Below are 27,464 nucleotides of genomic sequence, written 5' to 3' on the forward strand. Positions count from 1 at the left end.
GTGTTTAAAGAGAAGATGGGGAAATAGGAGTTGTTTGTTTGACAGCTTATGCATCTCTGGGGAAAATGTTCAAGCTGAAACTAAAGTACTTTTGGATGGGAAGTTGGGATTTGTGGAAGTTGGGGATGTTAATAATGGATCTATATCTCACTGTCCTTGATCTTATCCATATCAGAATAGTACAGTGGGGATTGGTGAGATAGCTCAGTGAACTACAGTGCCTGCTTAGGAAAGCTTAGGCAAGTGTAGAGACCCCAGTTTGATCCTCAGCACCACCTGCCACACCAGCCCTGCCCCTAGACACTCTGAGCCAGCCACAGAGTCAGGGCATAGTGGTGTATGCCCCTAATCCTGGTGCTGAGGAGGCTGAAAGCAGGAGAATCACCAGGGGTCTGAGCTGAAAATAGTGAGACCCTGTAACAACCAAACACATTAAGAAAAAAAAATAATAGTTAGAAATGGGGAAGTTAAGGGAGCCTCTCCCTTCTCTTCCTTCAGCTGTAAAGGCTATGTTACCTTGTCTGAGTTACTGAGGGTTCCTCTTTTTCTTCCTTTATTCTTTCTGCCTCTTCCTACTGCTACCACCTAATGATCTTCAGTAAACGTAGCTACTTACTACAAGGTGTATGTTTGGCAATTATTTTCTTGTCCTAAAGAAGAGCCTGGGCTATTTTTGGCCCATTCAGTGGCAACAAGGGTGGTTCCCTTCTTGGCTTCTTCAAAGAGGCAGCAGAAGCACTTGAAGTAGTGGGCATGGGAAGGAAGCATCAGGACTGACAGTCAAACTGCACTCCTGGAAGCAGTTTTGGAGCACACCCAGGCAAGGCTTTTCACTACATTGAGGGCGGGGATGAGAGGGAAAGAGAGAAAGAACGAGAGAGAGAGAGAGAGAGAGAGAGAGAGAGAGAGAGAGAGAGAGAGGTGAGAGTGATTGGTTTCTTAGCCCTTGAGCAATCCATACCTCTCCACTCCCAGGCCTGTGCAGGGAAAGGGGATATTCAGGTGATTCTTGCCTGTTTCACCTTTAGAATTCCTGGTTTCTAGGACAGTAAGAAATAAATTTATTGTTTTTACATTACCTAGTCTGTGGTATTCTGTTATAGTAACACAACACTAGGCAAGTCAGTGCTCAGTGTAGAAGTGGAGTCAGATTACAATATTAACAGCTCATGGAAAAACAGGATTGAGAATTCTTGTCTGTTTTTGAAAAGACAGGAGAGAGGTGATTCTAAACAAGTTCAAAGGGCTAACTAACCTCAGCAATAATGATTTATTTGTAGCCAGCACAAGAAAGATCCATATTTAATGGAGTACTGCCTGCACTTAGTGTGGGGGACCACACAAACTGCTTCAAAACTCAGGGACATCTGAAGACACCTATGGATGTGTTCCTGCTACGTAGTGTAAGCTCACAGTGGGATGTAGTTCTGCAACTATGACTTAGCAGATAACTAAACATGTGCCAGTGAGTCTAGCAAACAAGAATGAAAATAGGAGATAACAATCTAAGAATTATACATAAAAAACAAATGCGGCTCTTGTGCTCTTGCCCTCTGCTCTGCTTCATGCTGCTTGCTGTTCTCTGGAGCAATCACCTCTAGGTGGGTTATTTTTTGTTGAATATGGCTGATAAGCGCAATGTATATCAGAAAAAATAAAATCTAATACTATGACACTAGCAGCAACTAGGGTTGGATGCTTAAATTTTGCTATGAAATTGCAGATTGAAGGATCCTGGAAGGGCCTAAACTACCTGCCTGCCAGAAGGGGTCCTCAAATTCTATGGCAAAGTTGGTTAAGCTCCTCATTACTTATGAGGTATATCAAGAGGCTGAGCTGCAGCATTTAAAATAGTGAAGAATAGAAGAACTATCTTTTCATAGGGTACTTCCCCTAATACCCATAGCCAGATTAACAGGCAGACATCTCTGAAGTGAGAAAAGTTGTCCTGTTCTTTCCACAAATAGAATAGATATTTGTAGAGGAGGAGAGGAGTTAGAAAGGATTGCATAATGATGGAAAATCTATAACTTTAATGCACAAAGGCATATAGACTTCTGTACCCTACTTTAGCAAGAAAGAGTGGCAATGGACCCAAAAGGAAGCATCCAATGCAGCTTGGAGGTCATGGTGATTGATATTTGGAAACTTTAAAGAAATCCAAAGTAAAAAATCAAATAGTTCTCCTGAAGCTGACCTTGCTAGAGGACTTACTACCTGGTAATACTGTACAACATCCTTTATCCATTCATAATCATCAGGAAAGATGTAAGTGTACTTCTCCCTCATGAAAGCTCAATGAATTCTAGCTCAGTGACTATGGCAGGATGGGTTTTTTCTTTGTGCCATTCAACTCTTCTGACATAAGCATAGATATTATGAGAGGTAGAATCTAGGGAGCCAAAAGGAGCTCTCATAATTTAGGAAAAGCCTGACTTTTTAAATTTATTTAATTTTTTTTTTCGGAACCGGAGATTGAACTCAGACCCTTGCGCTTGCCAGGGAAGCACTTATTTTACTGAGCCATCTCCCTGCCCCGTGACTTTTTTTTTTAACATTATGACTCAGTGAAGAATTAGTGGGAGAAGGGCCATCTTCATCAGAAGAGCCTCATTAACTCTTAGGTCTCAAGGACTCAACTTTTTTTCCATTACCACTTGATATATTATAATGACACACACAAGATCTACTTTACTAATAGTCTCTACAAGAAGATGTCTGAAGGTAGTGAGTCTTCTGGAAGTGAAGAGCAGAGGGTAAAGGGAGAGAGACTTCTTCCTTTGTGAAGTGATTGTTTTTCTAGAGGTTAGGGAAGATGGTGGTCATATGTGAGGTTCAGTATTTAGCAGAAAAGACTTGGTCAGGTGAAGGGTCTGAATTTGAGCTTTCAACTCCAGAATATCCATATCCATGAGTTTGTTGGAAAAGTTGGAAAATAGGCTGGAACTTGCATCAGAGAGCTGTTTAATAAATTCATATCAATTTAGTATAAATCCAGATCAGTTAATAATAAGGTTGTTTAATAATGGATGGTTCTCTTCTCTGTTCTATGCCAAATGCAAACACAGTAACTTGTGGTACAACTTCAAATTGTGGTTGGGAAGGCTGTGGAATCCCAGGAGAGTGCCCAGGTGCAATGGTAAGTGTTCTCTTTGTTTTGCAGTATTCAATTTCTGAGCATATTAGTGTCTCAGGATATCCTTCTCAAGAAGTTATTTCCATCCGGCAGGCAGTGATTTATTCCAAAAGTCTGAATGATCTGAAGAGAGTTTTCCCTAGTCTGAAATTGCTTGTCCTGGCAGGAAAATGTTTGTACTGCTTTTTACTTTTCAACAAAATTTATTTCTGCTGCACAAGACTTAAAAGTCTCTCCTTTGAGTGGTTTAGAAAACACAGGAAAATAATGAGTTTAAATAGGAAACAATTTCTATCATAACTTCCCTTTGTAACTCTTTTATTTATTTTGTAAAGATAATATTATCTTCACTTATGTCTCTTATTATGGATATTTCTGTTATTTTGCATGCAGTGCTTTGCATTAGCATCATCAACCCCACTGTTTGAAAAGCTCTTGGCATTTGAGGCAAAGCCACAGTTGAAGTTGACTTAGGCAAGTGCACTTGTCAGACAGGCAGCTCTCTCATTTCCCCTACCGTTTGTCTCGGGCACTGAGACAAGAGCATGTTCTGGACAACACAAAGTCCTCTCCACAGGTGTGAGCTGTGCTGAGAGATAGTCTGCATACCAAATTCTTTAAACCAAAGAAAGTGAAGCATCTGAAGTCATCTGCTAAAAATCGATCCTTGCCTCTCTGCCTCTATTAATTTCCAAGCAAAGCACTCATGCTTTTCTAGTATAGGACATGCTTAGGCAAGTGCTATTAGTTTTCAGGTACAACAATGCAATCATTTCTTTGGGAAAATTTCTAGTGTTTTATAAGTATATTGTCGAAAGGAAATCATAGTCAAATAATGTGAAATATTCTCATTTGTTAATTAGCATTTAAAATTTGTTCTCTCAAAAAAAATTGTTCTGTTCAAATTTCTTTGAAGTCTGTGTCTGATTAATGCATTTTTGCCCTCTCCAGCTATGACATCACAAAGAAGTTTGAGTCATTTAGAAAGATTCTTTTCAAGGGTTAAAGATCATATGCAGGATACCATGGAGTCCTAGAGAGAGAAGCATACCTCTAATGGGTGCCACTGGTCAGGGTCTGTCAATAATTCCTATCTTCTGGGATTTTATTTTTTCTGAATCTTTCCAGGTGGTCCCAGAGACTTTTTACCCACAGTAATGAATTCTAAACATCCATTTATTTTCTTGGAACATCCTTGTTCCTTAACTGCTTTAAATGAAATCTTGACTTTTCTGATGACCTCCCCTCTTATATCCTTTTCAAGTGACTGCTGCTCATCCTCCCTCAGTCACACACACCAGCCCCAGCAAGGAAAGCTCAATCCTTCAGCCTTCCCAATCACTTGAGAGATCCCTTCTACTTTTCTGAAAAAAATTCTTGCTCCGTGATGCTCATACGCTTCCTACAAGTGACCACTGCCACTGTTATGGTCATTCCCTCTTTGAAAATTATGTCAGTTAATGTTAATTGTCAAATTGAGTTTAAGAGACTTCTAAAGGGGTGATGGGATTATTAATCAGTGGATCAATCCACTGATGTTCATAACTGAATGGGCTGTTCAGTGGTGGGGTCATTATAGAAGTTGAGTCACTGGGGCTGAGGTTTTGGAGAGTAAACTTCTGGGTGGCACTCATGCCCTGTGCTTTGTTTTGGGTGCCATGAAGTGAGCATGCCCTTCCTACCTGATGCTTCCACCTCTGGGCAAGCCAACCATGGGTGGAACCCTCTGAGACCATGAGCCAAAACAAGCCTCACATTTTTTAAGGTGATGGAATTAAGCATTTGGTTTTGGTGATGGCAAAGCCAACAACATACTGATGTATAGTGGGAATTCTTGCTCACAGAATGCCTCACTGCCTTAGCTACTTAGCAGTTTACCCTGAGTGCCACTTGGTCAGTACATTTGTTTATGTATTGGCTACCCCAGGCACTGCTGGGGCAGGGGTCATTTCAACCAGGTGATTCTTGTATTGAATAAGTCTAATAAAATTATATTTAATAATATAAATTATATTTTCTGTTTTAAAAAATGTAGTGAAAATATGCAATTTTTGGTCATTCTGTATTGAAATAATTGGAATGGTAAATGGTTAAAGCGTGTGCCTAATTTGAAATTATTGCACTGCTTATTGCTATCCATAATCATGTTTATGATCTCTTTAAGCCCCAAAGTTTAAATTGCCCTTTCACAGCAGCCTTATGCTCCCTCATCCACATCCTGAGCACTGTAACTGAATTTTATAGCAGTAATTACTATCATGCATTAGGCACTTCCTACATGCCTAATGTTTATATTTATTGTTTCATGTAATTCTGAAATCAACTATGAGGTATGTACCATCATGAACTCAGTTTTACCAAGAGGGAAACTGAGTTTCCAGTAAATTAATCAAGGCCCTACAGGAAGACATTAAAACTTGGATTCAAAAATAATGACATCTTCTGTGAACTCAAGCTTCTAACTCCCACAATAGAAACACCCCCCCACCTTCTGGTCCTGCCTCCCACTGCCCTGTTTCTCTTGTGGTGTGTAGGTCACCCTTCCTAATTCTCCATCCCATGGTGAACTCTCACAGCTCCTTGGCCTGTCTGATTCTGTAATATGTGTTGGCTCCTTTCCTTTGCCTTTTCCATTAAGTAAGATTCTGGAGACTGTCATTGTACTGTACTTTCATATTGTCCTACTTCCTTTTTTGGCTTACCTAGAAAATCTCTAACTTACTGCATAAGTAGGCTGCCAATTATTTCAGAGTAGTATTATTCAAGGTGTAGAAAGTGCAAGTCTTACTTCCCTAACTTATTCAGTAGTAGAAATAACTCTTCCTTCTGTCATAACAAATTATCTTCTAATTCAAATTCCCAGTCCACTGGTTAATAGGACCTTTATTTCAGTCAATTTGGACATTTGCCATCTTTACCTGGAGCTTCATCTAATTTTTAGGGCATTATATATATGCTGAAATGAAGAGGGGTCAGTGGCAAAGAGCAAGGGGGAGAATCACTCCTTGAAATTGTCTGTAAACCACATTGTAATTCTTGAGTTGTTCTCCTTTTGCTTGACTTTGTGGCTGAGAGAGGTATAAACTTCATCCTATTTCATTACCTACTCTAAGTTACGTTCATATTGGTCATTATTTGAGTCATTTGTCCATGTTAGGCTGCAGCAGTGGGGAATCCAGCAATATCCAACATTATGTGTGTCTAGAATGTTGTGATGTATCAGTACACCCAAGCCTGAAGTACCAAGTAGTGTCTGCTGCTGCCAACAACAGCTTCAAGTCAGATGTCTATACCCTTTACCTCAGCTGCAATTAGAATATTTCTGGATCAATATTGCTTCCTTCACAGTGGTGCTGGTTGAACAGAAAGGAGATGAACAGGCTGCCTAATAGGCTGCCAAGTGTGTAGGCCTTTTAGAGAGCTGTTGCTTTTGTCCTTGATTTCCATATCTCCTTTTTTAAAAAATATATTTTATTTATTTATTCATTCATCCATTTATTTGGTACAAGGTCTCACTATGCAGCTCAGACTTGTAGTGATCTTCCTGTTTTAGCCTCCCCAGTTCTGGGATTACAGACATGTCCCACCATGCGCAGTTTTGGTGGCTAGCCTAATGCACCTGGGGTTCTAGGCCTGCCCAGCATGTGGTACTAGAAGTCGAACCCGGGTCTTTGTGCTTGCCTTAGACTGCTGAGCTCTCTCCCCAGCCTCTCCATATCTCCTTTTGTTTGTCTATCTGCAGCTTGTCCTTTATGTCTAAAATTTAGAGCTCAGTTGCCAAACCTCTTGGCAAGCAATTAGTTCCATCTTATGTGTTTTCCTTAAATTCTTAACAGATGGCCTTATTAATACCTGTTCATTTGTCTGTTTGACTTCCTGTCTATGACATGATGGGGATTTGGTACCATGTAAGAGTTTTGCTATCTGCAGAGAATGTAGTATGCCCTGCCACCACTTGAGGGTACGGTGATAAGGTGTCATTGGAGACCTATAGAGAGAGCTCTCAACAGAGCTCAGATCTGTGAGTATCTTGATTTTGGACTTCCCAGCCTCAAGAGCTCTGAGCAGTAAATTTCAGTTGTGTGTAACCCACCTAGATTGTGGTATTTTTTGTATAGGCTTGGAATTAACTGATACAATTTTAAATGTAAGCAAATTAATGATGAGATTTATTGTTCAGATAAAGTAGGATACACTTTTTAAAAAAGTATCATTAAACTAAAAATCTGCATACCACACAGTTTATGAACTTAAAATGCAAGACTTTATTGTAGCACATTGACAGAGCTATACAAATATAACAACGATCAAACTTAGGTCATTTTTGTTATCCCAATTCAAAACACTCTACCTTCAAGCTATCTTCCTCCAATCCCTCCCCACTCAATCTAGGCAAACAGGTTTGTATAATTTTATACCTCATTGCAATATAGTACATTTTTAAAAAGAATTTAAGGAATCTTGGAGCTAGCTAGATTTGAGAAATTTAAACCAGTAATAAAGATGATATACTTCTTTTCTAAATCTCAATAAATAAATAGTTGTAGTAGACACTAACAGGATATCACACATGCTTTGGCCACCAGAGTAAGAACCTGTCATCCTTTAGGGGTAGACTGACTATTATATGTCAGGTAGTTGATCAGTCATGAGTGGCTGTAAGCAGAAAGATCACAATCACATATGGTCTAGTGGCAGGTCTAATGGCCATTGCAATTTCCAATTCAGTGGGCAAATCCCCAAATCTTTCAGGAGTATGCAACAAGAATTTAAGAAAATATCTTTGGTTTCTATCAGTGATACAGGAATGTGTTAAAACATTTCTGTGGTTTATTGTTATACTCATAACAAAGAAAATGCTACCTGCATTTTAGAGGTTAGGAAAGTAAATAGAAGGTAAAGATACAGTTTTATGAATCCTTTGATTTGTAGCAAGGGCTAAGAACTGCTTCTCTAAAATGAAGGTATGGATTTCTATATATTGACTTTCCTTGTTGAGGAAAGATGTTGGTAAGAAAAATGTAATACAGAAAGATGTCAGTAATCAGTAACCACAAACAATACCTAAGGCTTTTATTTTCTGTTTTGTAGACAAAGTTGAGAACTGAGGTTAGGATGGAAAGGAAAACACATATTTCAAGTGTCCAGAGCTCTCAGGAGAGCTAAGCCTCTGGCTAAGAATTCATTGACCTTGTTCCTCATATTTATGGGTTCGGGTATTGGATGCATAAAATGACAAATTAATTTATATTTTTCCTTAAGATTAGGTTTCTTCATATAAACAGAGACTGTAGCATACTTTAATAACTTCTGCTCATCCTGTAAGTCTCAGAGCACCTCATTGTCATCTTCTCTGGAGCCTCCTGCCTGCTCTTAAAGCACTTAGATCTCCCCTATATGCAGCATCACCAGCTTGTTAGGTTCAGTGTAGAATTTTCTGTTTTAATTCAGCAGATTCTGAGCTCCATGCAGAGAAGGACTCACATCTGTTTTTCTCATTGCTTTATTCTGAGCAAGCATCAGAGTGTGTGATATGGTAGATACTCAACACACAAAGTAAAGAAGTTCCTAAATGCCTTCTCAAACCATGTGCCTCCTGTGAAAGTTAGTCATACGGGAAAGAATGAAGGGGAAAGGAATGAACCACAGTCTCTTGTTCAAAGCTTCTGTTTGTGCAGAGCATATTAAATATGTAGAACTTAATTCAGAATGATTGCCACATAATAGAGTCATCAAAACATCATAGATGGGGACATGAGTGCACCAACCAGATACCTCTTCAGTGACTGATGGAAACTCCAATACAAATGAAAGTGAAAATTCTTTATCTTTTGTATGGTTAAGCTTCTTAAGTTCTGTATGTATTTTTCTCAGTTTTACTCATAAGGTAATTTTTTTATCCTTTTAAAGTTAGATAACCACATTAATAAAACATAGGGCTGTATTTTGATGAAAGTAGCTATTTTCAAAGAGTTTCTGAGAATTACATTGCTGAATAAATTAAATTCACTATAGAAGGAGATCAGCTGTGACTAATCTATGCCCTTTTTCCTACATCATTCCTTGATTTATTTTTCCCAAGTCCAAGAGCCAAAATTAGTTTTCTTTCTGAGTGATTATGATCTATGTTTTAATGCAAAATGATTTCTTTGTGTTCCAATTGAGTAGCTCATGTAACAAGAAAAGGATAACTTTTTCAAAAACTTGGCTTGGCACTGCTGCTATTAACTGTAATATAAGATTTGTAGCTTTAACACATGTTCTTGATTATTGTTGCATTCTATAAATGTGTATTTTAAAAATAACAGTACAAGGATTAGGGCAAGGAAGAATGACCCTCAACTCTATCATTGTCATTTAAGTTTATTTTATAACTTTACAGTTTTGTACTGTCAGTTGAACTGAATTTATGTTCTCAGTCCATGCAGAATATAGAAGAGGAAACTGTTACTGGCAGTGTCACTTATCAATATAAGGTGGGAATAAAATTAAAATATAATTGGCCTTGTCATCCAATTATAGCCATAAAGAACCTTTCAACATTATTTAAAAACAAAAATACCAAGGAAAACCTACAAATAAGCAACATTTCTGTAGAGTTTTCTCCAATCATTACTGAAAAGTCAATAACAACAAACTCTACCTTCCAAGGAAACTCACTTTCTGATCAGAAAATGAATTTTATATTTAATTTATTTTGGCTACCATGATCTGAAGTCATAGAGATCAGAAATAAGTACCAAAGGAGGGTTGTAGAAATTTACCCCATCTCTGAGGTCATGACTAGTGACTTGCCAAAATCAAAACTTTTTTTTTTTTTTTTGCCTGATTTATGAAGGTGTTCTCTGTGAACTCACTTGAACACTTCGTGCATCAAAAACTGAATTGCAGTCAGGGATTTTTCCAAAGAAAGTTGTTCACATGTAGAATTACTCCTGGGTGGTACCTTTGTACAGACGTTCCACTGTGGAAAGCACTGGTGATTTTTTTTTTCCTACCCCAGGAAAACCACACAAGCACTATAATTTCTCTCTGTCCGTGTTCAGAATATACGGATCTCCTCCCAAGCAGCAATGAAAGCCATGTGAACCCTACCATTTGCTCTCTTTGTGTCCAGAATAGGTAGCTCTTTCAAGAGACACTGAGCAACTGTGCTCATTACGTCACTGTCCTGCATGCATGACATCACATCACCTAAGGCCTTTGAAACAAATATAGCGTTTATCTCTTGTTGGTGCATTTGGTCCAGTTCTAGGCTCAATGTAGACATGAAATGGGCTATACAAAAGGACAATATTCAGTTAGCCCTTTATAGAAGCACTTTGACTAATTTGCATATTTATTCATTGCTTGATCTCAACAAATGGTTTTAAGAAACAACTAAATAATACTTCTCTTACCAGAATGACAGGCATTCCAAGCGTGGCCCCAGTATTACACATTGCTGTCATTGGTGCAGTGGCTTTGTTCACAGGTGTCAGCATATGTAGTTACTCAGGGTGAAAACTGCTGTACACGGTTTCAGGGTAAGTCGTGAGGGGGTTTGACTGACCTTGTCAGATCCAACAGTTACATTTATTGGTATATAGGGCTTGCTTTATTTTGGTCTTAACCCTTCAGCAGAAAAGTATAAAAACGATGTATAAAAAGTAAAGCCACATTAATATGCTAAGCTGTAAAAGGCTCAAGTCAACAACTTCTGTCATTGCCAGTTCTGCAGATAAACTCACTATTATTATGGACTACTAGACTATATTGGATTATTTTGCTGAATTCATGCATCTATATTTGAATGGCAATGGAATACCCATCTCTGACAAAACTAAAAAAAATGGGAATATAAATGGAACATTTTGTAGTGAAAAATAATTACACATACACATATCTCTGTATATACAAAATAGGATAGATGTGCAGCTACTTTATCTGAGTTCAGTAAGAAGAAAGATTTGCATTAACAGTGTTTAGACAAGATATCATGTCTGTACCTTGTACTATGAGTAACTACTATGAAGACAACTATGCAATGTATTAATTATTGTAACTGTCCTACTAACCTGTTTTAAAACTGTCTCTTTGCTATTTCTTTCCCAATAAAATTAATTTTTTAAAAAAGTAATAAAAATAATACTTCTCTTTACAATTTCTTCTGGAATTCTGAGAAGTGTATGTTAACAGTTTTGGTAATAACATTCTCAATATAAAACTTATAGGTTAAAGGAATTTATTTTAGTTCTTTTAAACAAAGGCATTCCCTCAACAAAACAAATGATCTGAAGCCTTCTATCTCAGAAAAGCCCATTTTCATGACATTATACGTGCCTTTTCAAATCTGACTGGAGAAGACTACTATTGTGCACTGCTGGACTGTGTTGGATTGTTTTGCTGAATTCATGCACCTATAGTATTTAGATGCCAATGGAATACCCATCTCTGATAGGACTAAACAAAAAAAGGGGATACAAATGAAGGACCATTTTGTATTTTTATATACAGAATAGTTAGGATAGATACACAGCTACTTTTGCTTAATTCAATGAGAAGAAAAATTTGTACTAATAGTGCTTGGACAGGATATCCTGTCTGCTTCTTGTACTATGGATAACCACTAAGAAGATAATAATGTACAATGTATTAATTATTCAAATTGTCCTAATAATCATTTTTGAAACTGTCTCATTGCTATTTATTTCTCTATAAAATAAAAAAAAAACTAATAACTTAAAAACTGCCACACAAAAAAGATGGTCCACAAAACATTGTCTTTTCTTTCTGAAGGTTTTACAATGCATTGTGATCACTAACCAGTCTTTTACTATTAAACTCAAGTGGCCAATTGAGAGAAACAGCTCTGAGACTGGTCTTCCACCACTGATTAAGACTTGGCAGATATTAGGGATAATATTCACTTAGCCTTCTGAGCTTCTTGGGCAGACTTGGTGGCCTTGCCAGCTGCAGCAGCCTTCTTATCCATAGCTTTAAGTCATTAGCCACAGCAACTGTCTCTCTCGTATTGTGAACAGTGAAATGACCCAGAGGTGGGTAATCAGAGAAGCTCTCACCACACACAGGCTTGATGGAACCATGTTAGCAATGGCAATATCACTAGATTTCAAAAAATTGAGCCCAGCTTCCAGCTTCTTACAGACCAGTGGTTAATATTTTCTTTCAGTTCAGCAAACTTGCAAGCAGTATGAGCTGTGGACAATACAGTACAGGGGCATAGCCAGCACAGATCTGGCTGGGATGGTTCAGGATAATCACTTGAACAGTGAAACCAGTTGCTTCCATTGGTGGGTCATTTTTGTTGTCACCAGCAACATTGCCACACCAGACATCTTTGACAGACATGTTCTTGATGCTGAAGCCCACAATGTTCCCAGGAAGAGCTTCACTCAAAGCTCCACGGTGCATTTCAACAGATTTAACTTCAGTTATGACATTGACTGGAACGATGGTGACTGCCATACCAGATTTGAGAACACCAATCTCTACTCAGCCCATAGGGACATTGCCAACACCACTAATTTTGTAAATATCCTGGAGAGGTAGCCACAAAAGCTTATCAGTTGGATGAGTGGGTGGAAGGATGCAAGTCAAAGCTTCAAGCAGTGGTGTTACCATTTTTATAAGTGACCTTCCAGCCTTTGAACCAAGGCATATTAGCATTTGGCTCCAGCATTTTGTCACCATTCCAACCATAAATTGGCACAAAAGCTACAGTGTCAAGGTTGCAGCTGATTTTCTTAATGTAGGTGCTGACTTCCTTAACAATTTCCTCATATCTCTTCTCGTTGTAGGATGTCTCTGTGAAATCTATTTTGTTAACATCAACAATTAGTTGTTTCACACCCAGACTGTAAGGCAGAAGGATATGTTCATGAGTCTGCCTGTTCTTGGAGCTACCAGCTTTGAACTCACCAACACCACCAGTAGCAATCAGGACAGAATAGTCAGCCTGATATGTGCCTGTAATCGTGTTTTTGATAAAGTCTTTGTGTCCAGGAGAATCAGTGATGGTAATATAATACTTGCTGGTCTAAAATTTCCCACAGGGAGATGTTAATGGTGAGAACACGCTCACACTCAGCTTTCAGTTTGTCCAGCACCCAGGCATACTGGAAGGAACCCTTCCCCATCTCAGCAGCCTCCTCAGATTTTTCAATGGTTCTTTGTTGATGCCATCACATTTGTAGATCAGGTGGCCAGTGGTGGTGGACTTGCCGGAGTCCACGTGTCCAGTGACGACAATATTAATGTGAGTCTTTGGCTTTCCTTTAGCGGTGGTTTTCACTACACCTGTGCTCTCACAGCAAACCCATTGTGAAAAAGTGAGATAACATCTTGTATAATAATTATACAATAAAGATGCAGTTGGCACTTGGGCTCTTTTTCTTGTGCTCTTGTGCTCTGTTCTGCTCCATGCTGCCTGTTCTTGTTGAGGATGCATTGTACAGTGCATCCTTTAACTATGGGACCTCACCCTTGAAAAATCTTCATTTGGCACCATGATTGGGCCAATATCCTGAAAAGGGGAAAGTTGCAAACAGAGATCCACTCTCAGTGTACTCAATGAAGTTCTCACATTCCCATTATTCCCTGTTGTTTCAGAGGAATTGGATTTAATCTTGAGTAAAGACTCCCATGCTATTCTAAACATGTATTCAGGGCAGTTTTGTTTTATGGAGGTAAGATGAGGGACCAAAAAGTACAGCTGTTGCCCGGCCCTCTGGCAGCACTAGCTTGAAACAGCCTGACTCTACTCTCCTCTGCTGGTGTGCTATGCCTCTTGTGCTGCACATAGTTTTCAGTATTGGATAAGACTAGTGAAGCCTGTAATAGATTCCTCAGTCTTCAATATCAGGTTAAAATAAGAACATCCTCTCCAAAAGGAAGGGCTTCATTTTGCTGTCTTACTGCTAGTTTAAATTTTGCTTTCTGATGGAGTTTACATTCAATCAAAAGCCCCTGTATAACCAAAAACTTAATGGGTGAGTCCTGATTTGTCCCATCGTTTTCAGCAGCCCAATCTTTTCTTCATCTTTAAAGGGTCCTGAACTATTATTTTATATTTTCTGAGAAAACTCTTTGCACTTGGCCTTACAATGGAGCTGTTTGTATTGGCATAGTGGGAGAATGGCTCCATTATTTCATCTCACAAGCTGCAACCAAACCCTCTTATTCCAGTGTGAAAAAGATAATTAGCATACTGTTATAAAAGAATAGCATTTGTAAGGAAGTGGGTAGAGAAAAAATTACAGACATTTAGGTTTGAAATCTTTAAGAATTAAGCGTGGAGAGTGTGGTGTAGGTTCTTTTAGTACTATCTCCCAGGATCCTCTGCTTGGTACCTTCCTCATAATGAGTAATACATGTCTCCAGCATTTCCTCATCAGAATTTCTTGGCACATTCACGTAACCTGTGGTTGGACAGGATAGTGGTAGATGTTCCTTCCTGTGGGGTAAATGTATTTTTTAAAAACAATTACTTAGGCTCAATTGATCAAACAAAGCAACATTCTTTAGATAGATAGGCAAGACAGAGAAGTATATAAATAAATAAATAAAGGGGAGCTTTTACACTCATTTTAATCTTTTTAATGACTCTTTCAATGTAGGCCAGAAATTTGAAAGAAGTATGTTTAGGACTTGAGAAAATTATTTCAAGCATATAATTAAAATTAAAGTTCATTCAGTCAGATAATGGGTTGCTATAAAATTATTATACATACTTCATCCAAAGAGCTGTCAAGAATTTATAAATGAATACCACATTGTCTGAAGTAGAGAATATAGCTTCCTTGGACTAATGCTAGTTGTCTACTGTTAATGCATAATAATTATGTCTTCGTGATAATTCTTCCAAGAACTTGTTTTCTGTATTTGCCTATTATGCTTCTCTTCTTCCTTCCTTTCTTCTGTTTTCAGAATTTTTTATTTTTCTTTTTAATGCTTAATCAAAACAAAGATGGACTCTCTAGACTAAAGAAGGATTTTATAGGTGAATTGAGTTTGTAGTGACATTGATGACATGTTTAAATCTGCACAGGAAAAATAAGAAAAATACCTCTGAAACTATTCCAGCCATCTTTGAATACAATAAGGAGGGTTATGAAGGGCTGTGATATTATAGGAGAACTTTAAACTTAAACTATGGAGCTGTTGGGGTTTGGAAGAAATTCAGTTAAACTTTACAAGATTCCATTAAACATAAACAGAGCTCAGGTGCTATAGGAGTTGCAAAAGTAAAACTTCATGTATCTTTATGGTCATAATTTATGATCAGAATAAGCTCCTTATTACCTCAGAAATCCTATTCTTTAGAGTAGAGGTAATGTCTACCTATTTTAAATCTCAGAGGCTCAGTCTAGGGCAAGTTGTTTCCCAGGAAATAGTTATTGAACTAATGGACACAAAGTTGGGCTATAGGAATAAAAGAAATACTCAATGCAATGGATGGTTCATAATAAAACTCATATTAATTAACCAAGAAATATTTCTCTACAATTTCAATATCTTAAAATATATTTCTTAATTTCCTTCCTTGGAGAAAATAGCATGATCTTGATATGGCAGATGAAATAAAGCAAATTAAAATAAAATCATAACCAAGTATTAAGCTGCGGGACCCTTCCAATGTCCTGAGTGTTCTATACATGCTTTAAATGTTTCACCTCACTTTGTTGTCTCACAAGCATTTGACAATACAATCAAGCAACAGGTGCTCTCAAAGGTGAATTCTTTTTTTAGATAGCTAGTAAGCAGGTACACCATTATATTTGTGTACCTCCAAAGCCCAGCATTTACATTGGTTTAGTATCATTTTGAAACAAAAGATTACTTACAGCCATTACATACATGCCTCCACTAAGCCAGAAACTTTGAAAAGTGCTCCTAGTTGAAGGTTAATGCATGTGAGACCTACTGGAAATTGTTCACTTGTAAAAGATGAAGTAAATTTTGATTTTCCTAAGTGAGAGATCTGAGGTTAATATTTAAGAAAGAATTTCTACTCATGAAATTTCAAGTCCCATTTCACCAAATGTTATGGCAAAGATGTATGTGAGTTTTGACTGTGACTTCCAAATAAATGTGAATTTTTATTGCTGTTCTTTTTCTAGTTTTATGCATCAATCTGAAAGTTAAGAATGATAGGGATATTGGTAATTAATATTTTAAATGTTTATGGTGTATTAGATAGTATAACAGCAATAATGTCCAATACCAAATTTCCAACTTGGAATACCATTTTTTCCATATATTATACCAATTCTACAAAAGTTGTAAATCCTTAGGTTGCACCAGCTCTGCCAGAATGTAATGGCAAATTTTGAGACAAATATCTATTAGCATCAGATTGCTCATCTAGGAAATGGGAATAATGTCAATGACTATATTATAAGGCTTCAGGTCTTTAATGAAATTAACTTTTTGAGAATTATGCTCAACAAATATAAAGCTGGTCCAATCTTTCTGTGATACTGGCTGTGTAAGAAATCACATTTTCCATTTGTGAAAACAAAATTAATTCTGCATTTAGTAACCTCACACCAAGTCTGGCTATACTTCAGTAAAATTTGGGGGATTATTTCTTCATTATTTAGAAGGAAGTTAGCAAGTTCACTTAGTTAATAAATAAGGCTAAGGGACCTGGTATTCTCTTTCCTTGATCCGTGAAGCTTTGGCTCATTGTGCCATCATGTGACCTGTGTAGCTCCATGACTGGCACAGCCTGAGGTCAGGCTCTCAGCTCCAGCCACCGTATATTCCTGCAGTACCTAGGAGTGAGGTCCTTAGCTTGGAGCATGTACAGGCTTTCATGCCACCTCAAAGCACCTGTGAGCCAGGGTGTTCCATGCTGTCTTCATTTCTTTACCCTGAAAATAAGTAAGACTGCAGCAATCTGCTCAAGTTTCATCCTTATCCATTCACTGCCCAGAATTCACTTCATCTCTCAGTCAACTTGGGTTCTTGAGAGAAAAGAGTATGTGAAATGAAAGAATCTGAATTTTTCTGTAAGCTTGTTTTAAGTGGAATTTCCATTTCAGGCATGATACTCAGAAAGGCTATCAACAAACTCTACTTTTCGCATATCCTATAACAACATCAAAAAATGAAGATTACAGAGCTATAAATCATAGACACACACACACACACACACACACACACACACACACACACAACCAGCTCAAAACCATAGGAAATTCAAGGAAGAGTCTCTCATTTTTTGTGGCTAGGGTATGAGGGTAAGGAAAAGAAGAAGAAAGAAGAAATTCCCAAGTTCTTAGAAATGCTTCTAGAAAAATTTTATATGTATAAATATATGCATCTTTACTTTTCTATTGACTCTTATATATTGGTACCTCTCAAGCTTTCTGTAGTGCTGTTCTATGTCTATAGTGAATGAGCAGTTTAAAATAAAATTTTAAGTCAGATGCAGAAAAGTAATTTAAAGATATGCTTTAAAAAACAAGAGATGCAGTAAGAGGGGATGGAGAGAAGGAAAAGTGGATGAAAATGAATTAACAGAGGAAAAATGGAGATAGAGCTTTTGAAATGGGACAGGGACTGAGAATTGAAAAAAGCAGTGTGGGAGAGGAGGAATAGGGAACAAAAAAAGAATTAAGCTGTGTTACATACGTGTACCGATTCGTCATGACAAACGTAATCATCATGGTCTGCAAACATGAAAACAGTTATAAATAAAAATACATAAAAAGATTGTGATGATGTCAGATACAGCTTTCCAAGTGCTTATTTTCAATTCTGTACACTTCATCATGAACTAGTAACACAAGTCCACAAATTTATTTTGGAAGGCAGAGATGTTATCATTTAACATTAGGTCTCAAAAATCTTTCAGTGGTAATCCAACATAAAAAAAAATTGTAGGCAGTATTAAACTAAGAAAAGTTTACTTGTTATATTTGTTTTTGTAAAGTACTAAGATACTGGGGGTCACTTGTGCACAGAAATACTTAGTACAAGTGACTAATACATACATTTTTGCTAATATCTTTTAGAATTAATCAGTACTACAGACATAGAACAGCACTACAGGCAGCTTGAGAGGTACCAATATTTGATAGTCAACAGCAAAGTAAAGATATATAGATATATTTATATGATTTCAAAAGAGCTAAGAAAGTTAATAGTATGTTTCACTGCTTTATTTGACATTGTTCATCACTGACCTTTTTGTCTTGTGTTTAGCTTTACCAAGTAGAAAGGGAGAAAGGTGCTGTCCATCTTGTTCTCATGCTTTCCCTGTTCTTTTTCTGTCGTTGCTGTTTTACAAATAAATTCAAAAAGAAAAGAAACCAGATTCTTCAAAATCAATTCTTGTTAAATTCCCTGTAAAATAAGCTTACCAATAAGGTTTACCGAACATTTCCTTCTCATGAGGAGAAAATTAGCTATACTTTTGGTCCAAGATATGTTGGGTTTGTACCTTCAGATGACAGATGGATGTAGCTGAATCTACGAACGAATGTACTTGCCCCAGATGCACAACATAAATACAGAAGTGATGAACAGAGACTCATAATCAGTACTGGAACAGGGTCAGCTCTAAGCCTGGGTGAATCTTCTGAGTAGAATCACTACATGTCCCTAGTGCCTATTGAGGTCGTGCGGCTCGCCGCACTCCTCGTTCCACAGTGGCATTTTTCCACCTTCGGACCATAGATCCCGCTGCCTGGGCAGCAACTGCGTTGCTGGGGGAATGTTCCGAGGAGCCCACATTAGTGCCACTGGGAATCCGACCAGGCACGCTAAAGGACCGAGAAATGCAAAGCGCTAGAGCGGACCACAGAAAGGTTGCCCCTTTCCTGAGATAGATAGGCTAAATTTTTGTATGGTTGGTAACATTTTTCAGTTGCTATTATAATTGAAATATAGCTTGTCTGGACTTCATGACTGGGGGAGTCAAAGAAAACATGTCATTTTGTTTGACTCCTTGCATAGAGAGTAGATGTAGAGGATCTGAGGCAACCTGACCCTTCAGTCCTAGGATCCTTTTTCCATTTGGATGACCACAGATTTCTTCAAAAATTTTTCTTTCTTCACTTGAACTTACAATCAGGTTACATGGTGGTGTCCATCATTTATAAGACATTCTTTTTTTCTGGAGGCATCTGAGAAATGGAGTGTTCTTTGCCTTTCCAGATTACATTTATTTTCTATATTTTGAAATAAAGAAGCCATTTGCATTTTTTCACATCTGTTCATTATAAATTTCTACTTTATGTAGAATAGACACACAAACACATGCACACACAATAGATCTTTTTTGTTGTTGGTCTAACATCTTCATGGCATTTCTACATTTTTATGTTTTACTATACTTATAAATTTATCTAGGCTGTCATAATGAATATGATTTACCATACTTATTCTATTTTTAATTTTTATTTTGTGATAACATAAAATCTATTCTTAGTAAATTTCAAATAAGTGATATAACATTGTTAACTATAGTTGCATTGCTATATATGTTCTTAGTTGTTTTTAACAGATCTATTTTTCTCTTCATCCATTTTTTCTTTTTCTTTATGTATACAGTCAACTCACTTTTCTGCTTCTGCTGTCTTATCTTTTCATTGTCATTTGTCTCTTTTCTGGGCTCTACTGCCTCAGATAAATAATGTCTGAAATTGATTTGAAACCATAGAAAATTATTCGTCTGAACTCTTAAACTTCAGGGCATTTATTTTTGAAATGTATTTTCTTCACTTGCCTGCTTTTCATCTTCCCTTCTTCTGTGATTTGAATGTTTACCCTTCTAAGACCCATAGGTAGTAATCTAGGCCTTAGAGTAAGGTATGAAGTGGCGGGGTTTTAGGAGGTGACTAGGTTATGAGGACATTGCGCTCATGAATGAGATTAAGGCCCTGAGGGAGAAGACTGTTTGCAGCAAAGAAGACATCTTCTGTGAGGAACAAGATCTGTTAGCTGTGAACGTGCTGACACCTGATCTTGGACTTTCAGACCTGTGAGCAGTAAATTTGTGATGTTTATGAATTACCCATGCTAAAGTATTTTGTTACAGAGGTGTGGGCTAAGATGCTTCCCTTTTTTGATGTCTCTATATATTTTAAATATTTTTTGTTGTGCTCTTTCTAAATGAAGTATGCAACTGGATGCCTAGACAGAGGTAGAAGTGGTATGAATTGAAACCGTCTATGTTTGATTTAAGTTTCTTGGCAAATCAATTATTTCTTTTGCATTTGAGCACCTGAGATCTCAGATTTCAGAATAAACACACACACACACACACACACACACACACACACACGAATTGAACTCGGGGCCTCATGCTTTGCAGGCAGGTGCTGTGCCACTGAGCTACACCACCTGACCCAAAGCAATTATATGACGTATGAAATCCCCTCACATCATGGCTCTGTTGCTTGAATCTTCTGGTCTATAACTGTCTGCCTTCCTATCATCACACCATTTTATCTATTCATGAATAATTTAGGGTATAGACTAGAAATGGGTGTGTTAATATAGCTTTTGGTTCACTGTGGCCCTGTTTATAGTCTGTTATCAGGTTTGAGCCACTCATTCTCCTAGATCTTGTTGCTATGAATTCTTAGGAACAGCAGAGATTAAAAATAGGAGGATGTATTGGGAAATTGGAATGGGGAATAGGAATATAGTAAGTAGCTCCTGAGAGACAGGAGGGGTCCATGGTGGGTTGTCAACAAGCCCACTTCTCTGAGGAAATTTTGTTTTTTGTTTGCTTTGGCAGAACCGGGGATTGAACTCAGACCCTTGCGCTTACCATGCAAGCACTTATTCTACTGAGCCATCTCCCTGGCTTCTCTGAGGAAATTATATAGAGCAAAATGAAGAGTAGATAAAATGTGGGTAGAAACTATAATGAACCTATAAGGTTAAAAGTATAGCTAAATGGCTATAATATTGATTCAATAGTAGCAAGAGCACATGGGTGACATCATTAACCTTGTTTGGTAATCTAGTCTTAGTCTTATCTTTAGTTTTAGTACTCTTAGACCTTGTTGGTGGGAGAGGATGCCCACTGCTCATGCAATAATGGTACATTTATACAGGGAATCTCAAAAGGGTGGTTCCAATAATATTGTCCTTCCATTTATCCCTTTGGTAAGCATATAAATCTGCCCACTGTGATTTTAATCTTCCAATGCACCTCTAGCCACAGTTTTGATGCGTTCTCATCTTCTGCATGATTCCCTAGAGGGAACCTTGTCAACTGATGTGATATAATTTAGCTGTCTATAATGATGAATTTACATCTGTGTTTTTGTTTATTCAGTTTTAATAAGGAAGATACTAGAGAGTGTATCCTAATGGAAATGCTACATAGAAGGGAAGCAATCAGTCACACAGAGATATGGAGGACTGATATTGCATAGGAGTTGCAAAATGGTGAGAGGGAATTTAATTCAGAGTGATAGTGCAGAGATTGACCATGGGCAGAGGCATGGTCATATCTTTTGTTAAAACAGGATGGATGTGGCTGTTAATATAGGAAGGCTGTAAAATTTGGTGGGGTGAAAAAGATCAAAATTCATTTTTGTGGTTTTTATTTTCTCCATGAAAGAAGCCATCAGACTCTTGACTGGATGGGGGAGGGTACTCTTTTGTGAGGCTTGAGATAATAGGGTATTAAAAATACTTCAGATTGTTGTTAAGAATTCAAAACATCTCCCCTGTTTTGCTTTGTTAAATGATTACCTTAGATTTCAGGACTCTTCTGTACAGTAGTTAATGAACTATAAATCAAGGCTAAATGTTTGGGATATTGCTTGTGAGTGAATCCATTTTACAAATTAAAAAAACATGAATCCACAGACGTAAATGATTTATTCAGTGTGATGCAGCTGGGAGGACGCACTGGATCTCAATCCCGCCTGTCTGGGGTTAACACCATGCATAATGAAATGATTATGGCACAGAAGTGATACAAATGTGATGCTTTCCTTGTTACTATCTTTACCTCAGTTTTAGTAGTTCCTATAACCTTTCCCCTATTCTTATTATTCATTGCTTTTTAGATTCTGGGTAAAATAAAGTTTTCATTTTCATATTACTGAAATCAGGAGGAGCAGAAATACAGCTGTATATTTTTCACCTTAGCATTTTCCATACCTATTAAGTGGTTTTATTCTAAATTTCTGTTAATCAAACAGTGGCAAAGTATCTGGAAACTATATAACTGATAGTATGTTTCCATGAGTAAATTTTTCTCCTGATCTGATATCAGCATTTGCTTTCATGTACATGTTAATTTTTTTATACAATAGTTTCCTTTAACCTTTCTTTTTCAAAAAGACAAAAAAGAATTCAGAGACTTGACAGAGTGACAGAATATCTATTAAAAGCAAAGGAGAACAAAAAGATGTTGTCTTGGCATTCAGTTAATGAAGAATTTTGTTTAAGAGAGGATGAGAGATGTTGGAATAGTGTGGGTGTGTTATGAGTTCTGTTTATTTCTCATTTTTTGTGTAGGAGTGCTATCTGAAATTTGGGTGCAAAAGGTTTAAATTCACATTCACACTTCAATTATTAAACATAATAATTGGAGAGGTGATCTTCAACTAGAGAGGAGAAAGATAACAAAAAGAAATAATTGTCAGGAGAAGATAAAAAGCCCAAAATTTTGTAAAAGAGGCCTGAGTTATGGTATTTTATGAAGAGGAAAGTAAAATATAAAAAAAATATAATTTGTTTTTGTGATAAGTAGTATATTGAGAATATATATCTCCTAAAATTCATACCTTTCAGGTTTTTTGACATTCTGCTTGATCATCTTATGCAACAAATGTCTTAGTCACCTGGGTACTATTAAGACACACACCCAAAACCTGTACTTAAAAGAGAGGTATTTATTTATTTAAATGTATTTGGTTGTTGAAGGGTCTCATAACGCAGCTTGAATTCATAGTGAACCCCTATTTTAAGCCTCTCCAGTGCTGAGATACAGGTGTATGCCACCATGCCAGGACTCTGGGGCCAAGACCAGCGAAACATATGGTGTGGGGGATCGAACCAGAGTCTCTAAGTTTGCCTAAGCAGGTACTTAGTCAGCTGAGCTATCTTGCCTCCCTAAGAGAATTTTATTTTGACTCACAATTTAAGTCCATTATTTGCTAGCATGAAGGCAGAAATGGCGCATGTTGGAGTTTATGTCTTGATGTGCCCCTGAAACCTCATGGTAATAGATGAGCCTTTTTCAGAGGTGGCTGGATCTAGAGAGTACAATGCTAGGATCAAGTGTGCTGGGATTAAGAGTGGGTGGTTACTAAATCAGTCACTTGCTGATGGGTTTGTCACTGTCCTAATTCTGGCATCCTGGATACAGTATAAAGGACACAGTAGATCCTCTCAGTAGATCCTTCCATAGCATTAGATTTTTTTCAGGTGTGATATTTCTTTCAAGTATATGTGCAGTGAAAAATATTTTATTGAGATTTTCAACAACTGGCCATAAATTTTGCTTGGTTAAGGACTTGAGTGAACAATAGCATTGAAAGTAGAATAATCTACAAAATGAATATAATATTTCAATAAAAGAAAACACTTCATTGAAAAAAGTGTTTTTAAAGTAGCCTTTCTTAGACAAATAGCATTCACATATTGGCTAATATATAATTCCTTGAAAAATATTGAGAGTGAATAAAGAAACAAACAATCAAACATTTCTGCATTATCTATTGGTTTGGTCCTTCTGGTGTGAAAATTTCCCTAACATTCCAAAAGACTTTGATTGATCTGCATATCTGTTAGTTTCCATTGTAATCAAATCTGTTATTTCAGAATTCTAGAAATATTCAAGGAAATGTAAAATATCTTGCTTGGTATCTGTCTGAATGGCAAATTGACACCAGATGAATATTGGTCAATGGAAACCTAGAGGAGCGGGCATTGGAATTTCCAAATTCACCTCAACAAATTCTCCAAGTTTGGAATGAAATTCATCATCTGAAAAGTCTAAAAATCATCTTTGGGTTCATTATCACTTCCTGATTCATTAATCGATGATGCCTCATTGGCATCATAATATTCAAACACTTTAGGCAGTAACTTAATATTCTTCAAACGGTTGATCAAATAAGTCTGAAAAATGATGTTCTGTAAGAAAGCCACTTTCACTTTTATTCAGTTCCTGCATATTTTAAAGAATTATGCTCCAAGACTCACATGTATTTTCCCAGCACCTTCAAAAGTGTATTTCTTTACCTAATTACCCTCACATCCCCCATTATAGCAGGACTTGCTACATTAAGAATCAGTGCATTATCCAGCTCCTCTGCAATCAGAGACAAGCGGCCAACCATGCCAACAGTTCCCCCAACTCTTCCCAGCAGTGGGACTCCAGCAGTCTGTTTAGGGTCACTACCTGTAGTGGATTTTTAACTGGTGGTCAACTTATTACATCCACCTGAATTAAACTAGCATGGTTCAGGGTGTGGGAGGCCCACCAGAGGATTGTTCCCAGCAACATAAAGACAGAACAGGAGAAGCTACCAAATGTTGTTACGATGCTATCTGGAGAAGCTGTTGGAACTGTTGGAAGCTGCTAGTTCTCTTGGGCAGTTCTACTGGAGGACCTTGTCATGGGGGCTTTCTCATTGAACTCTAGAGGAGTTTTGGTTCTCTTCTTGAGCATCACTTCCTGTTCCAGATGAAAAGATGGTACACTGTTCAGCCTCATGCAGAAGCTTGTCATGTTGGCTTTCTTCATGGGAACTCAGCTTTCCTCATTGCTAGAGGAACGAGGGACCTCACTGTTGCTGAGGATGGCTGTGGTAGTTTTGGGGGAGATCTGGTGCTTACCTTAAGCATTGTTGCCTAGCTCCAGTTCAGATCCCTTAGCTTGCTAGCATAGATCCCTCATCCCACTGGCATAGTCTTCCTAGCTTCCACCACTGATCTTTCGGCCTTTCCAGCACAGATCCATGAAGTAGACTTGCATGAAATGTTGTTGTGGGCTCTAGGCCTCCACTTGGACTTGTGGGAAGCATTGTTGTTTTTAATTTTTTTTTCATGTTTAAGGAGAGTACAAAATACTGTTAAAATCTGAAGAATTACAAGTGGTACAGAGTTTCACTTAACAAAGTGATATGAATTTCACATTATTTGTTGTAATGCATAGTGTTGTCTTCCAACCTGTCATTCATATTACCAGATATATGCATGCAAAATTGGAAGAAAGAATAAAGAAAGAGATATGTAAGAAATTAAGAAGAGAAAAATACAATTGGAAAAAAGAGACAAAACAAACTAAGCATTGCACAGTACAGTTGTCCAAACTATCTTGCTTATATACATTGATAAATCTCTTTCCCCCACTCCTTCTCCTGTCCTTTCCTTCAATTCAATAACTCTTTCCTTTTGAATGAGTTCATTCCATTTTCCCAGTATGTACTGTACACTTCAGTTTTCATTTTCTCTTTCAGGTTTTCACACTAAGAAGAAAATAGGATGTTTGTACATGTGGGTCTGATTTATTTCACTTAAAAGTATGCTCTCTGTTGCATTCATTTACTGATAAAAGATTCAAATATATTCTGTTTTATAGCTGAATAATACTCCATTGTGTAAAAATGCTACATCTTCTTTATCTCTTTTTCAGTTGATGGGCATCTGGGTTGTTTCCAGGATTTAGCTACGACAAATTGTGCTACTATATACAAAAGAGCACATATATCACTGTGGTATGATGCTTTCAGTTCTTCTGGAAAAATACTCAGGAGGGGAATAGCTGGCTTGAATGGCATCTACAATCCCAGATTTTTAAGAAATCTCCAAACTTATTTCCATAGTGGTTGTACCAGTCTGTGGGAGGCATTTTTGTGAGCTCTAGGTTTCCAGCTGTAATCATGCAGGATATCAGGGTCTAGGCCCTCGGCTGGATTCTTTAGTATGTAGTGTGTGTGTGCAGAGATTTCCTGCACTTATTGTATGTGATTCTTGGGTGATTCATTATAAAATACTATTGTAAAATGTGTCCTGTATCATATTGTTTCCCTTCCAAGAAAACCCCAAACCATGACACTACCAGACACCTATATGCCTGCCACTGATTCAGCTCATTTGTGATTCTGCTTCTGTGTTTCAGATTCTCATGATCTCCTTCTTCTAAGGAGACACTACCTCTCAACATCATATGGATCTCTGAAATCATCAGTGAATTAGTCCACTAATGCATATCACACTCCAAAGATCCAATAACCTTCCAAAGTCCCCACTTTGAACATAGGAGGCATTGGGGTGAATTCTAGATCTAAACTTTAAAATTTTTCCTCTGGGTCCTCCAAACACTCGTATACATATTATTATACAAAATATATTCAGTCTGTTTCTAAGAGTTGCTAACATCATAATAGTTACAGAATTATTGAAAAGTACAAGTCTAAGGTCTCCTCTGAGACTCAAAGAGCTCTTAACTATGAACTCAGGTAAAAATCAAGAGGATAGTTAAATAGTTTAACAGACAATAGCTCAGGATAAACAATCCTGTTCCTAAATGAGGAGAAGGAGTAAAGAGAGGAACCGAACCAATGCAAGACCAAAATCAAGAAGGAGAACATTAAATCCACTAGCTCCATGTCCAACATTCAGGGCCATGAGCTCCAAAGGACTAGTGCAGCTCTGCCTTTATAGCATTGTCGGTTTTAGCATCCATGGCTTCTCTCTTGGGATGCTTCTGCTCATTATTTGCTGCTTTCCTTGAGAGATGTTCCACACTTCTGGTATCACCCCCTTTCTTTGGTCTCCACTGCACTTTTGGCTTCACTCTCATACCTTCACACAGTACACTGTCAGGAATTCACTGTCTGGTTTCCACAGCTCTCTTCTGAAGTCAGAGTAGAAGGTTACCTGATCACAAAACCCTGATATTCTTCATTTCTATAAACCCAGCACCACATATAGGATCTACAGCCAGACCCCTTCAGATTATACCTGCAGTGGTCTCTGAGTGTCTAGATGGCTGAACCTTTTTTTTAAAACCATTTCCTTCTCTGGTGCTGAATGAACAGAGTGCTCAAGTCTCTCTTTGATAATGAAATCTTTATAATTTTGTACCCTTGAGCCTGGAAAGTATAGGCTCTTGTACATTCCTGAGATAGCGTCAAGCCTATTTCTTATTGTTCTGATGAAAACCAGTTGGCTTCTTTTTAATGCTAGCATTTTTAGTAGTTCTAGTCTCCTTTGCTCTAACTTTGAGGTGCTTTCCTTGTGGCAAATACACAACTCTTCAAATGAGCTTTTTTGCTCCTGGTGTTCACTGTAAACCTGGGCAAAAGGCAGCAATACCTATGCTACAGCCTAAGCA

General features: G+C 37.5%; 3 pseudogenes; all 3 read right to left on the reverse strand.

Moving 5' to 3' along the window:
* Nucleotides 1-12,000: 12,000 nt before the first annotated feature.
* LOC101573186 lies at nt 12,001-13,586 on the reverse strand (annotated as a pseudogene).
* Nucleotides 13,587-18,616: 5,030 nt separating this feature from the next.
* Nucleotides 18,617-22,934, reverse strand: LOC101573584 (annotated as a pseudogene).
* A 1,181-nt stretch (nt 22,935-24,115) lies between these two features.
* The window catches only part of LOC105740910, a 21,754-nt pseudogene continuing 18,405 nt past the window's right edge, over nt 24,116-27,464 (reverse strand).

The sequence above is a fragment of the Octodon degus genome, unplaced genomic scaffold, assembly GCF_000260255.1.
Source record: "Octodon degus isolate 3935 unplaced genomic scaffold, OctDeg1.0 scaffold00040, whole genome shotgun sequence".
In the NCBI taxonomy this organism is placed as follows: domain Eukaryota; kingdom Metazoa; phylum Chordata; class Mammalia; order Rodentia; family Octodontidae; genus Octodon; species Octodon degus.